At 39.0% G+C, this 15,581-nt stretch overlaps 1 long non-coding RNA gene across 1 annotated transcript in view; it reads left to right on the forward strand.

Moving 5' to 3' along the window:
* The window catches only part of LOC112619704, a 63,515-nt gene that overhangs the window by 19,084 nt on the left and 28,850 nt on the right, over nucleotides 1-15,581 (forward strand). Inside the window, exon 2 of the long non-coding RNA XR_003118282.1 lies at nucleotides 4,012-4,088. This is a non-coding gene — a long non-coding RNA (uncharacterized LOC112619704). The remainder of the gene's footprint in view (nucleotides 1-4,011; nucleotides 4,089-15,581) is intronic.

Genomic DNA, 15,581 nt, shown 5'->3' on the forward strand with positions numbered 1-15,581 from the left:
GCATGTGACACAATTTTTTTGGCTTCCTATTAGATACAAAACTTATACTTACACTATACTATAGTCTAATAAGTGTGCAGTGGTATTATGTCTAAAATTTTTAAAAAAATACTTTATGACTAAAAAAATGCTAATGATCACCTGAGTATTCAGTGAGTAATAATGATTTTGCTGGTGGAGGGTCTTGCCTCGATGTTGATGGCTGCTGACTGATCAGGGCAGTGGTTGCTAAAAGGTGGGGTGGCTGTGGCAATTTAGAATAAGACAGTGAAGTCTGCCACATTGACTGACTCTTTCTTTCACAAAAGATTTCTCATGCAGTGCTATTTGATAACATTTTACCCACAGTAGAACTACTTTCAAAACTGGAGTCAATGCTCTCAAAACCTGCCACTGCTTTATCAACTAGGTTTATGTACCATTCTAAGTCCTTTGTTGTCATTTCAACAATGTTCATAGCATCTTCATGAGGAGTAAATTCTATCTCAAGAAACCACTTTCTTTGCTCATCCACAAGAAGCAACTTTTTATTCATTTGAGTTTAATCATGATATTGCAGCAATTCAGTCACATCTTCATGCTCCATTTCTAATTCCAGTTCTCTCGTTATCTGGAATACCCATCCCCTCCATTGAAGTCTTGAACTCCTCAAAGTCCCCATAAAAGTTGGAATCAACATATTTTAAATTCCTGTTTATGTGGGTAGTTTGATCCACTCCCATGAATCATGAATGTTCTTAATGGCAACTAGAATGTTGAATACTTTCCAGGAGGTTTTCAATTTACTTTGTCTGGATTTATCAGAGGAATTACTATCTATGTAGCCTTATGAGATGTATTTATTAAATAATAACTTGTGAGTCAAAATTACTCTTTGATCCATGGGCTGCAAAATGGATCAAAGTGTAATTTTGTGTTAGCAGGCATAAAAACAACATTAATGTCCTTGTACATCTCCATCCGAGTTCTTGGGTGACCAGATATATATGGTCAATGAGCAGTAATATTGTGCAACAAATCTCTTTTTCTGAGAAGCCAGTCTTAGCAGTGGCTATAAAGTAGTTAGCAAGCTATGTTGTAAACAGATGTGCTTTCATCCAGGTTTTGTTGTCCCATTTCTAGAACACAGGCAGAGTAGACTTTGGATTCTTAGGGTGGTAAATGAGTAATGACTTCAACTAAAAATAAGCAGCTGCATTAGCCCCTAACATGAGAATCATCCTGTCCTTTGAAGTTTCAAAGCCAGGCATTGACTTTTCCTCTCTTGCTATGAAAGTCCTAGATGGCGTCTTGTAATATAAGCCTGTTTTATCCATAATGATAATCTGTTGTTTCAAGTAGCCACCTTCATTAATTATCTTCACTAGATCTTCTCTGAAAAACTTTCTATGGCTTCCAAGTTAGCACTTGCTGCTTCACCTTGCACTTTTACGTTGTGGAGACAGCTTCTTTCCTTAAATCTTGTGAACAAACCTCTGCTAACTTCCAACTTTTCTTGTGCAGCTTCCTCACCTCTCGCAGCCTTCTTATAATTGAAATTGAAGAGAGTTAGGGCCTTGCTGCGGATTAGGTTTTGGCATAAGGGAATGTTGTGGCCGGTTTGATCTTCTATTCAGACCACTCAAACTTTCTCCATATCAGCAATGTGTGCTTTGCTTTTTTATCATTTGTGTGCTCACTGGAGTAGCAGTTTTAATTTCCTTGAAGAACTTTTCCTTTTATTCACAACTTGGCTGTTTGGTGCAAGAGGTTTAACTTTATGCCTGTCTCAGCTTTTGACATGCTGCCTTCCTCACTAAGTTTAATCATTTCTAGCTTTTGATTTAAAATGAGAGATGTGAGACTCTGTCTTTCACTTGAACACTTCGCAGTCATTGTAGGGTTATTAATTGGCTTAATTTCACTATTGTTCATTGTGTCTCAGAGAATAGGGAAACCCAAGGAGATGGAGAGAGACAGGAGAATGGGTAGTTGGTAGCACAGTCAGAACACACATAATGTTTATTGATTAAATTTGCCATCTTATATGGACATGGTTCATCGTGTCCAAAAACAATTGTAACGGTAACATCAAAGAACACTGATCACAGATCACCATAATAGATGTAATAAGAAAAAGTTTTAAATAATGTGATAATTACCAAAACGACAATTACACAGAGACACGAAATAAGCACATGCTGTTTGAAAAATAGTGCCAATAGACTTGCTCAATACAAGGTTACCAAATGTAAAAAGTGCATTATTTGCAAAGGTCAGTAAAGTGACATGCAATAAAATGAGGCATGCCTGTACACATTCAATTACATACTCCTTTACACAATTCATTATGACATTTGAAACTCCACTACTGTTTCTCAACCCAACTACAGGTATTACTGCACACAGTTTTTGATCATATCCTTTTGTCTCATTTTATACGTCTATAAAACAATGAACACATCTTTTCTGCATAGTAAGCTAATATTTTATGAATTATTCTAGGGCCTTCATTTTTCTTGGAGATAATTCTAATTCAGTCTGCCTCTTTCCATAACATGATTCAATAGCATTTCATAGAAATCAAGAAAAAAATATTTCTTCATAGTGCAGCACCAGGACATTTTTCTATCAGTCTTAAAAGTTTTCAGGCATGAAAACCCTAAAGCACATTGCTATTCCATCATCTAACCCCTGGCATTGCGTTGGTTACATAGCTGGAGGCAGTCAAAGTTTAATGTACATAATTACAATACACCTTTTTCTATATTGCAAGATTTCCTTGTTATAAAAAGATACTAAAGACTCATCTTAATCATTTTTCTATTCCCCAAGAGAGTTTAAAATTTTAATAGCTTCTAAGCAAGTGGATCTGAGAAAGGTTGTTTCAAAATGATTATACCAGTACTTCTTCACTGTGAGAGGTGTGACTTTTTTGGATCTAAATTGAGGTGGAAGTATGATTGAAGAGAAGTTAGAAAATTCACAGTTAAACCAAATAGAAAGGCCTAAAGCAATTCTCTGTTCTTTGTAAAATGAAGCTCCAAGGGTATTAATTTAAACAACAAAATATCTCCCCCAAATTAATAGAGAATAAAGCTGGATCTAGCCCAGTGGTGGTTGCCTAGCAACAAAGCTATGTGTTAGGAAAAGGATGGGAGTACTTCAGACATTGGGTATCACTTCAGGCATTGAGTTTCCTTGAAAAATGTGAAGAAACATTTCTGCTCTTTTGAAATTGTCTGTTTAAAGATGCCTATGATCCATACCACATGCTAGGACACTCTTCCTCTTTTTAAGTCAGATTCACATTAAAATTCAGCTCAGTTGCCACCTCTTCCATGAAGCTTTCTCTGGCTATCCCCAAGGACCCTCAGACTCTGAACCATGTCTGCTTCCTCTGCGCTCCCCTTACCTTCTGCATTTCACTACCTTTGCTCTTCTTTAAATGTTTGGTAGAATTCAGCAGTGAAGCCACTGGGTCCTGGGCTTTTCTTCACTGGGAGACCTTTTTATTGTGGCTTCAATCTCATTACCTGTTATTGGTCTGGTCAGGTTTTGGATTTATTCGTGGTTCAACCTTGGTAGGCTGTATGTGTCTACGAATTTGTCCACTTCTTGTTGACACTTATCATGGTGTCCATCACTTATCATGAAATCATTAGCTTGTTCATCTCTCTGTTAATGTGCCCAACCAGATTATAGTTAGGGACTGTCCCTTGCTTTTCTTTGTATCTCACATGCATAATCTCATGCTTTGTAAAGGCCCTAGTACAGTTTGTTGAGTGGATGGGTGGATGGATGATGAAGAAGTAAATGAACTAATGAATAAATTAGAAAATCAGACTTCAGTAAGAATATGATCTATAATCATGGCTGTATTGAGGACTCTAATATGTGTAAATGTGATGGAATAACTCCAATATGTACCGCTGTGAGGGATTTTTGTGATAAGCCTGTCTCAAGTCATGTTCAGAAAAGTTTATTTGAATTAAGTCGCCTTTTCCCTATTTTCTGTTCTCTGCCCTACAGGCTGCCTGAGCAATTGTGGCTGATTCGTGAAGTGAGTTCCCATTATCATCCAACTGGCCCTGATCTCGCATCCCAAGGTAGGCAAGCCTGCCTGCTTCTCCCTGCTTATTGGACTTTGCCTGTGGCTTATTGCTCTGTTTATTATAACTCAACTGCTGCCTCTTCCCTTTCATTTTGATGTGAACTATTCTTCATCTCAGGTTGGCACAAGGAAGTTTTCTTGGCGGTACTCTTGAATCCCTGTAGCTGTTAGCATCTTTATTTATGACTGTAATAACCTTAGCACTCCCCTGGATAATCCTCAAAAAGGACATTATACATGGGGCTGTTTCCTGAGGTAGAGAGCTATAAAGGGAGCTGATTTATTATATCCAAGTCTTCATATCCAAGTTTTTGAAGGCATTTTGCCTTAATAAGGGTTCTGGCAGGAAGCAGATGACACACAGCTGTGTAGTTTCAAGAGCACTTTAGAAAGAGATTCTTTACCATGGCATGGTCAGAATGTGGGAACGCCAAAAGAGTTTGGGTATCACCTTGGGGCTAGAAATAGGCTGGGCCTGAGTAGGGAAGGGAAAGGAATAGTTACTAAAACCTAAAGAAAAATAAATGGAGAGAAAGAATGATAGCTGTTAGGAGGAATGCCAGGGTGGAAGGAGCATGCGCTTTGTTAAAACCCATGGAGACTCTGGGGAATGCATGGCCTAAACATGCTCGTCTCCACCCCTCTGGTCTCCTGCGAAATGTGCTCCAATGGCCAACCACACTGGAAGTGGTCCCACTGGGCAGCCTCTTGGGGAACAGAGAAGGGTGAAAAGCAGTGGAAATAGGATCTGGAAGGAGAAGTAGAAGATACACTGTATAGCCCCCAGAAGAAATGCAAAGATAATGGTGCCTGTGCATGGGAGGCATGCCTCCAATGACTTCACTCCAAAATAATTTTGGGGAAAGTATGTTGATATTTCCTTATGCATTTTTAATTGCTCCTGAAATTTTTTGTTATCTTGTTCCTAACTGGCACTTGATCTTTACTAATTTGTCCTCTTAAAGACTATAACCCTTTACAAAAACAAATAAACACAAACACCCTTTAGCTTCCTGTTACCTCAAGGATAATGTATGACTTGATTGTGTTGAGCTTTTTGCCTTAGCTGGTTTGCTAACAAATCAAGGTTCTCTGTGCATGCCAGGTTACAAATATGGATCCAATGGCTTTTCTATCAGTAGAGCTAAGAAATTTAAAACCAGAATAAGCAAAAAACTTTAAGGCTCTAGAGATTTGCTTCATAACTTGCTTTAATTAAAGTCAATTCCTATATTAAAAAGAGACATATTTCTGATTTAATATTTTTCCCTATTTTTCTCTTAAGGAGGGCATCTATAATATTTTTTTAATAATTGAAAGTATTAGATGGGTTTCAAATCATTTGCTCTATCATCATTTCTTTGAAATCAGTCTTTCCTGTTCATACCTAGTTTATAATGTGAGCCTGCTGATTTGTAAAAGAAATTAACGATCATGAGGTTATTTTGAAATTCAAGGAGTTAAATTGATGTAAAGGAGTTAGAGTGCTGCCTCAATGGAGCAAGTACTCAATATGTGGTCCCTGTTTTTTTTGTGGACCTTCTTGTATCATGTTCGTGTAAGAACATGGAGATCAGAAGACTATTCTTATAGCAGTATTCAAAAAGATTAGACCAACTGGTGGGATGATTTCTTAGGGGACAGATATGAGGTTTTACTCCAGAAGATTCAGTCTTTGGGAGTCTTTTCCTTGGGAGCTAAATGATGGATATTGGAATACTACAAAGCAGAATAACAAATATTTGCTTTTCCTTTCTTCTTTTGTGATTGTCCTGAGCCGGAAGAAGTAACAAATTATATGGTCATTTTGGTATTCTCTGACCATTCTTTTGGGTATCTTGCCTGATTCCGTTATGCCTTATACATTTTAAAATGTGATTGAAGTCTCCATACTGTTATATTCCTGAGTCCAAGAAACATAAAATGAAACATTGAGTGGAAGCCTGTATTAGCTAGGATTCAGTTCAGCCATATATTTTTTTAAAAACATCAAATAACAATGGGTTAAATAAGACAAAAAATTGTATTTTCTCTCACATTCAAGATGTCTAGTTGTGGGCATTCCAGATATGGTATGGTAGCTCCATAGTTATCAAGGACCCAGGAGTAGTCTCTGTTTCTGCTCCTCTATCCTTAGTATGACACTCATCGTAGAGGCCACCTTATGGTCATGAGATGCCTATTGTAGCTTCAGCCATCACGTTCAATTGAAAGGAGTAAGGGGCAAACAGTGTGGTTTCACACTGAGTGAGCCCCCTTTAAAGTGCTTTTTAAGAAGCCCCACACTTCTGCAACTTTTGCCTACTATCCCCAGGGAAGACAGGAAATACAGGTTTCATCTAGAGTTTGTCAAAAAGCCATTCACAATGTGGAGGTGCATCCACACCATCTTCGTAAGCTGACCATGTTTGAGCTATATTTGCAGTTATTTTACATAGTCGTGGGCAAACTGCACTACGTGAGCTAAGGAATCAGACCAATCTGTGTTTGAATCCTGGTTCTCTCTGACCTTTACTATCTGGATGTCCTTGAGCAAGTCAGGTTAACTTCTCTGAGACAATTTGATCAGGTCAAATGAAGATAGTAAGAGAGCCTACTTAGAGCAGTGGTAAGAACTGAAAGAGCATATATATACACAAGTTGTAACCCAATTAATAATTTTCAAAATGTGTACTTGTAATTTTATTTCTTTTAATTATGGTCAAAAATCGTGCCAGCCTCAACAAATGATATTTGAAAGCTGACAACACAGCAAGCTTTCAAAATATCTACAATTAATAAATCAGAAACTCAAAGAGGCTAAGTAACTTGACTAAGCTTATGTAGAACCAAAATACACTCCCCTCCCTCAATAAACAACAAAAATAAAGCCCAGTCCTTTCTGACTTGAATAATTGCCCTTTTTCTTTCCAAAGTACATTGTCTCTTTCAAACTCAGGTTGCAATTGGCTACATAATATATACAGGTTTATGTAATGACAAACTGGGTTCTAATCGCATTTTACCTCACTGATTGAATTCACTCAGCAACTATGGAGAACTTCCAGAGATGGGGAAGTAGGGCTTCAAGCCAAGACTTTAGGCTGGCTATGTCCTGGAAAAAGAAGCAGACCCTGCTATAGCAAAAAAAAAAAAAAAAAAAAAAAAAAAAAAAAAAGTTTTTCTGCTCAAGGCACAAAGCCTCCTTGGGTCCTGATAATATACATACCCTTTGACTTAACTAACCTGGTTGGGTGGCCAAATCCTATTATTTTCTGTATTCTGATGTCAATTCAATTTGAAAAATGTAAATGAGGCTTGCTCATCAAAACAAGTTTAGGAAAAATTTGAAAATAAATAAATGGGAAATCTGCTATGCTAGTCATAAGTAGAGTCAGACTAACATTTTGCATTTTTAAGGAAATATTCAATGACTATAAGAGTTGCATAGATGGTAAAGGGTGCTATGATAGAAAAGTCTGGGATTCTGTTAGTGCAATAAAAGGTGTGACAAAATTGACAAGTGGGAGTTGAGCAAGAAAAGCAATTTCCAAGCTGGGACCTGAAGAATAAATATGAATTTATCAAAGAAATAGTGGGTGGAAGAATATTCCTAGCAGAAGGGATAGTGTATGTCTCTGACTCTTGAGTTTTGACTTCTGGACACTTATTCCCTGATTACTTTTACCCTTACTTCTGACTCTTGCCTTGACTCTGCAAAGGCTGGCTTTTAGCCTTCTGGTAGCCCACCATCAAGCACTGAGGCCACCACCTTAAACGCCTTTCCATTGGAATTATGTCCATTGGAAGCCACTGTTAACAAACCAATCTACAGGACTGTCCTAAAACAGAAATGGCAGCTAGGCTTCATTTCCTGTGCCAATGTTAATAGCTTTTTTGTGGCAGCCTGGACAAATCAAAAGGATACTGAGGACCAATAGAAAGTGTCTCACAATTAATTAGTGAGGTTTCCCTAGTTTAGAAACAGAGAGTTCTGACACACAGGCATTGGCATTCTTGGGTCCAACACTCTCTTCCCTGCCTTTCTATTATGCTTGAATGAAATTAGGAAAAATGTCAAAGAAGAAGCAGGGTGCAGGCCAGAAAGCACTGATGCTAATAATGCCTGGCATCTCTTGCCTGTACATATCCAACTTCCGCATTAAAAATTTGGCTCCTGCTAATAAAAAGTTGTCTGTAAGTTCCCTGGGCCATCTCAATGGTCGCTGCATTTACAAGCCCTTTCAGACACCCAGCTGCTGCTCCTAATTTACTTTCTGACAATAAAACACCTGCCTCTTATGGGAATGGCTGGGGGAAGTTGAGAATACTGTCAGTAGTCACAGACTTGAGGTTGCTATCAGTCTGAATAGACTGGATGCTAGGATCCCTTCACCAAAACAAGTTGAAACCAGCCCAATAGTCCCACAGACAGTCGTTCTGGGATAAACATAGAAATTGACCCTTCTGGTCTTAAAACTTGAAATTTCATTTGTTTTATTTGAGTTCCTTCCTCAGGAAATAACTTTCAGGCCTCTTAAAAAGGTATCAAAGAACTGAAACTCACAAGATCACCCCATCTAGACAATGAGATGTGGGAACACTCATTCATCATGATTGTTTCCTTGCCCCATCCCTAGTTCCTGTTTTCTTACACATTGTTACATTTCTTCCCTACTATAGAAACCCCTAGTTTTAGTCAATCAGAGAGATGGATTTGAGACTGAGCTCCTGTCTACCCAGCTGCTAGGACACGGTTAAAGCCTTCTTCCTTGGCAGGACGAGTCGTCTCAGTCATTGGCTTTCTGTGCAGCAAGCAGCAGAACCTAGACTGAACCCCTGGTGTTTTGGTTACAAAGCTACAGGCAACAGTCTCCTGTTGTGGAAAAAAATGTATTCAAAATATTTCTCTGCTTAAACATTTTTATTGTTGCCTGCTCACTGACCATTCTAGGTCCTCCATCTTGGACTCTCCATTCCAGCAGTAAAATCAACTGAAATGTGCTTTCTGCCTCATTATTTGACCGTCTGTACCTTTCTGCATTCAGTCGTCTTTACCTAGACCCTTTTAAACTCCCCTTTGTCCATGTCGTAATTCCTGTGCAGACTCCAGACCTAACGTGAGCATGCTCATCTCTGCAACCTCTGTCTGCCCATCCCACTCCGTTTGCCTTTCTCTCATCAGTGCCATCTCTACACTTTTTATAGATTTATAATGTACTTTTATTATTGCCCATATTGCTATGTTGGTTGTCAATACGTCGTACTCCCTAGAAGACAGTGAGTTTTTTGAGAGTTTAGAATTTTCTTCTAGAGCATATGATTTATTTGACCACCTTCATCTTTTAACAGGCATTTAAGTCAGGTCTTTATCACCTCAGATATTGAAGTTAACTGAATAACTGAGAAGAAGAAACACTAAATATTCTGTTTTTGTACACTTTTGACTGGGCCCTGTGTATGTCTGTAGGAGTGAGGAGATTTTGGGTTAATCAAAGATAGAGATGCCTATTCCATATGTTTATCATTGAATTTTCTCATTTCATAGATTATAGTCAGGAAAAGAAAGGCCAGGATTAAAAAGTAAACATTTTGAGTTACCTTCCTGTGATTTGGAGGAACATGAGGACATTTATTTTTCCTTTGAATTTTTACCAAGAGTTTTCATTTTTATTTATCACAACAGGGTTCCAGACAACATCATGCATACTCATGTTAATTGAATTATTCTGATTGCTTATGAGTTAATATTGTCTTATTTCATCTTTCTAGCTCATTAACTAATAACCAACATCTAAGTAATTAAGGTATTTAGAAAATGTCATTAAGTGCCATTGAATTTTCTCATCCCCAAGTTTCTTGAACAGTTGGGAAGAAAACACTTAACCCCGGCCTTTTGTTACCTTCCTGTCCCCCTGGATTTTTCCCAATGCACTGGGCTAGTTTTCTCACTGTGGACTCTTGAGGCTGTTTCTCCTGTTAACTTTTGTGCTGTTTGGAAACATGTTGTCAGAGTCAAAAGAGAGGAAGGAAGAAGATCGTGGGATCTCACTTGTCTAAACACGCATATTTGTTTGCTTGTCTTATCAACATTTGATAAAGACAAATATAAGTATATCCCAAGTGCCCCAGATGCCATCAGCCTCTGCTAGAGAATAAGGTTAAAATGTATTTTTTAAATATCAAAATTAAGACATGAGTCCCCAACACATTTGGCTGCAAAAAGCCCTGTCTTGAGATTTTATTCCTTAAGTCTCTCTGGTCATCCCCAGCAAATGCTTACATATTCTACAAATTCATCCCACTGGTCCTCCTGCCCACTGTCAGGCTATGGATTCCTGTCTCTTCTGCTATTGGTTGCATCATACCATCTCTCTGGTCACTCAGGCAGTGGAGGCTCCTTCCGTAACTATACCTGGGCTTGGCTCTGTGCACAGCCTCTTTTCTTTAGTTGACTGTACACACAGCTAATAGTGGACAAAGAAAGCTCTGACATTTTGAAAGACAACTTCAGCACAGAAATAGGAAAGGGATACCAGATGCAGCAGAACTCGGGGTCCGGAGGCAAAATCCTCCAAAGGCAGAGCTGAGTTGCTGCCATAGGGAAGTATGTCCAGCAAAGCCAAAGCTATTTACCATCTGGCCCTTTACAGATAAAGTGTGCATATTATTGCTCTATCTGGTTCCAGGTCTGGGCAAATGTCCTGATTCTTGGATTTGCTAAGTGGACTCATTGCATTCTCAATATAGAGTATTTTATGTGTATTTGTCTATTTTCACACTCTTATAAAGATAATACCCAAGACTGGGTAATTTATAAAGAAAAGAGGGTTAATTAACTCAGTTCCTCATGGCTATGGAGGCCTCAGGAAACTTACAATTATGGCAGAAGGCAAAGAAGAAGCAAGTACTTTCTTCACAAGGCAGCAAGGAGAGAGAGAGCGCGCAAAGCAAGAAGTGCCACTTTTAAACCATCAGATTTCATGAGAACACACTCATTATCATGAGAACAGCATGGGGGAAACTACCCCCATGATCAAATCACCTCCCACCAAGTCCCTCCATCAACATGTGCAGATTACAGTTGAAGATGAGATTCGGGTAGGGATACAGAGCCAAGCCACATCATCATGTTCTAGTCAGAACTCTCTCAGTAACATAATTGAAATCCAAATCAAACAATCTAGAGTGAAATAGTAGAATTTCGGCTAGTAATTGGAAGGTTAAAGGCTAACTAGCATTATGCACAGATGGATCCCAGGAGGCAAGTTATGTCATCAAAACTAATTTTCCTACTTTCATCTCTCAACCTTGTTTTTGTCTCAGGCACTCAGGAGTCTCAAGCTTAGTAGGTGTCCAGCTATCCCAACTGAGTGGAATAAGTCCAGCCAAAATCCCAGCATTGCTGGACCATTATGTATTGTTTCACATTCTCTAATATTCTGGCCAGGAGGTGAAATTTGATACCTTGCTTGAAGCAGATAATGAGTGCTTCCCTGTGGCTGGAACTGAAGTGAGCCCAACCGAAATTACAGGAGATGATAATGAGGGGTAGAGCTAGTTCCCCAGGATTAATTTGTTTTCCTCCAGATTAAGGGTGAATAAATGTTAGTTGGTAGTTAAGATGTATCCACTACTCTGGCCAGTGGGTGTTCTATATGATGGCAAAGAATTAAGAGAGGCAGAGAATCCATTGGCCTGGTCCTTCTAGATTTCTGCCTGGTAGTTTCTGTTCTGATCCAGTGACTGGCCCAGTGAGGAAGGAACATTTGGTGGCTTCTGAGTGCCTACATAGTCTCTCAATTCTGAATCCTTGCACAGACATTTCAAGCTCAGAGCACTGTGCAATGTGACGTCGCCCCAAGAGTTTCTCCAATATTTATGCTATAATTTCTAATTTTCTAATAATAATGCCTCATAGCAATAGATCATACCATGACTAATACCTAACAAGGAGATATGGTTGGCACTACCCATTCTCCCTCTTCTGCCAAACCAACCCCAGGTTATTAATGTAATAGCTTTGGTTGAGAAAATGTAATTATTTATCATGGATAGAGAAATGTGCTCATTTTAAAAGTTAATCTTTTTTTGTCATTAAGTCACTCAGTTAATGCTTTCATTCATAAATACTTTCAGTGGAAACAAAGCCACAATTTCCTGTCCCTTTGCTCTTTATTCACTTGAAATGATGATGTCCCAGGATACTGCAGCTCTTCCAGTTCACAAATTAACCTACTCAGAAGTAACCCTGGGCTACCTCATCTCTCTCCACCTACTCCAGCACCTTTTTTATGGGGCAGCCAGGGTGTAGGGATTTTCCAGAGCTCTTCATGATTCTGGAAACCACTGATTCAGACAGTTTTCCTGCTTGACACTTCTGAATCCTTCTAAGCCCCACCCCAATCACAGAGGTAACTGCCACCTTCGTTTTTTTTTTTGTTTGTTTGTTTTTTGTTGTTGTTGTTGTTGTTTTGAGATGGAGTCTCGCTCTGTCACCCAGGCTGGAGTACAGTGGCGTGATCTCAGCTCACTGCAACCTCCACCTCCTGGATTCAAGTAATTCTTCTGCCTCAGCCTCCCGAGTAGCTGGGACTACAGGCACATGCCGCCACGCCTGGCTAATTTTTTATATTTTAGTAGAGACGAGGTTTCACCCTGTTGCCCAGGCTGGTCTCGAACTCCTGAACTCAGGCAATCCACCTGCCTTGGCCTCCCGAAGTGCTGGGATTACAGGTGTGAGCCACTGCACCCAGCCTCTTTCTGTTTTCATTGTACTATTGCTATGACTTTCCGGGCTGTTTGGCAATAGCTGATTTACTCCTCTGCTAAATAGTGCTTCCTGGAGGCAAGGACTCTGTCTATTCCTCATTGTCTCTTCAGCACTTTGTAGAGTGCCTGGAACAAGATAGATATTTTATAAATCTTAGCTAAATGAGATGCTCTCAAATCATCCTCTCAAATATGCTATTATCCAGGCATTATTATAATCATTTCCCTCTTATCAATGTGGAAATTAAGGCTCACAGATATTGAGCGCTACATTCAGGGTCTGACTTGAACCCAGAGCTTCTGAACTCAAGGCCATTTTTCTTTTCAGAACGTCTGTCTGTCTCCATGGAAAAGACTGATAAAATTTATAAAATTTTGTTAGGCTGAATTATATGAAATCTCAGGTTAAAAATGTTCAAAAATGAGTAAGTGCATACGCTTCATTGTGGCCTTTATACAGGATGTGACTTTTTATTAAAAGAGACTTACACCCCGTACTTAAAAAAATGGAGTGAAAGTCTCAATGGACTTGGTCAGAATGAATGTGCCTGGAAGTCTGGTGAGCAGAAACTCAGACCCATGAACCCTTACAGTACAGCACAGCACAGACTTTAATGAAGTGCTTCATAGGATGAGTTTAGTTTAATGGCTGTGTATGGACATTACACTCTGGAGTGAGGCTTTTTTTTTTTTTTTTTTTTTTTTTTTAAATCAACTCATGGAATCAACCCATGGAGTCATGGAATCCTGAAGTCTCCAACTTCTCGTGGAGTCAGGTCATGGAATGACTAGTTGAAAGTCCTGAATTTAGGTTTCAGGTAAGTCATCACCTTATTGTGTGAACTCCTTAAAGCCTATCATCTCTGTGAGCTTCACTTTCTTTATCTGCAAAATGGGAGAACAATTCCTGTTTAACCAGGTTACTCTGAGGTTTAAGAAAAGACATTATCCATTAAAGGCCTCATAAAATAAGAAGTAGTATACAGTCACATGATGATTTTGTGTGGCTTTGCCCTACCTAGAAGAAAAAGAGCCAGCAGGCTCAATAAACACAGTATTAAAATATAAATCCTTGAGTGAACAACCTTGATGTCCTTAATGATAATACATGAGCATCCTCTTTTTAATATAAGGCCCCCTCTGGCATGAATAGATTGCTACAGCCACTTCATTTTCCATCTTTCCAGCAGATTAACTACTTGTCTGAACTCCTGAAACAGGAATGATGAGCCTCTGAGGAGATGAAGGAACTTCCTGATTAACTCATCTGTTTCATCTCTCATAATGAGAAGTTACCACTGTGCCCAGAGAGCAGTGCTTCTCTGAAGGGCTGCATTTTATACACAGTGGCAGGCAGGCAATCAGGTTTACAACTGAGGAATTTATTACCTAAGGGCTGGGGGAAGAAATGACAGTGGGAGTTAAAACATTTTATTTTAAAAAAATGCACACATTCATGATGCCATCTCTATTCTTGTATATTTTGGGCACTCCTCTAGACACTTGAGAGTATGTCTCAGAATCTACAAGGAATTTAATTTAAATAAATTTACAAGATAGAGAACAAGCAACCCCATGAAAAAGTAGGCAAAGACATGAACAGACACTTCTCAAAAGAAGACATTTATGTGGCCCACAAGCATATGAAAAAAAGTTCAACATCACTGATCATTAGAGAAATGCAAATCAAAACCACAATGAGATATCATCTCATGCCAGTCAAAATGGCGTTTATTAAAAAGTCAAGAAACAACAGATGCTGTTGAGGCTGTGGAGAAATAGGAACACTTTTACACTGTTGTTGGGAATGTAAATTAGTTCAACCATTGTGGATGACAGTGTGGCGATTCCTCAAAGATATAGAACCAGAAATACCATTTGACCCAGCAATCCCATTACTGGGTATATACCCAGAGGAATATAAATCATTCTATTATAAAGATATATACATGCATATGTTCACTGTAGCACTATTCACAATAGCAGATATATGGAATCAACCCAAATGCCCATCAACGATAGACTGGATAAAGAAAATGTGGTGCATATATGACATGGAATACTATTCAGCCTTAAAAAGGAATGAGATCATGTCGTTTGCAGGGACATGGATAGAGCTCGAAGCCATTATCCTCAGCAAACTAACACAGGAAAAGTAAACCAAACAACACATGTTCTCACTTATAGGTGGCAGCTGAACAATGAGAACACATGGACACAGGGAGAGAAACAACATACACCAGTGTCTGTGAGGGGGCAAGGGAGGGAGAGCATCAGGATAAATAGCTAAAGCATGTGGGGCTTAATACCTAGGTTATGGGTTGATAGGTGCGGCAAACCATCCTGGCACACAATTACCTACATAAGAAACCTGCAAGTCTTGCACAAGTATCTCAGAACCTAAAATAAATAAAACAATAAAATAAAATAAAATAACTTCCAAGATAGGCACAGTAAGAGATTAACAACAATAATAATAAAATACAGTAATTATAACAACATGTTGTAATAAAAGATATGTAAATATGGTGTTCCTCTTCTCTTTCTCTCTCAAAGTATCTTTTTATAGAGTTATCATCTAGTTTCAAACCATGGCCGACTGTGGGTTACTGACACTGTAGAAAGCCCAACTCTCAGAAAGATAAACTTTGATTAAGAGGGGACTGCTGTGGCCGAGCGCGGTGGCTCACGCCTGTAATCCCAACACTTTGGGAGGCCGAGGCAGGTGGATCATGAG

The sequence above is a fragment of the Theropithecus gelada genome, chromosome 2, assembly GCF_003255815.1.
Source record: "Theropithecus gelada isolate Dixy chromosome 2, Tgel_1.0, whole genome shotgun sequence".
NCBI classification, from domain to species: Eukaryota; Metazoa; Chordata; class Mammalia; order Primates; family Cercopithecidae; genus Theropithecus; species Theropithecus gelada.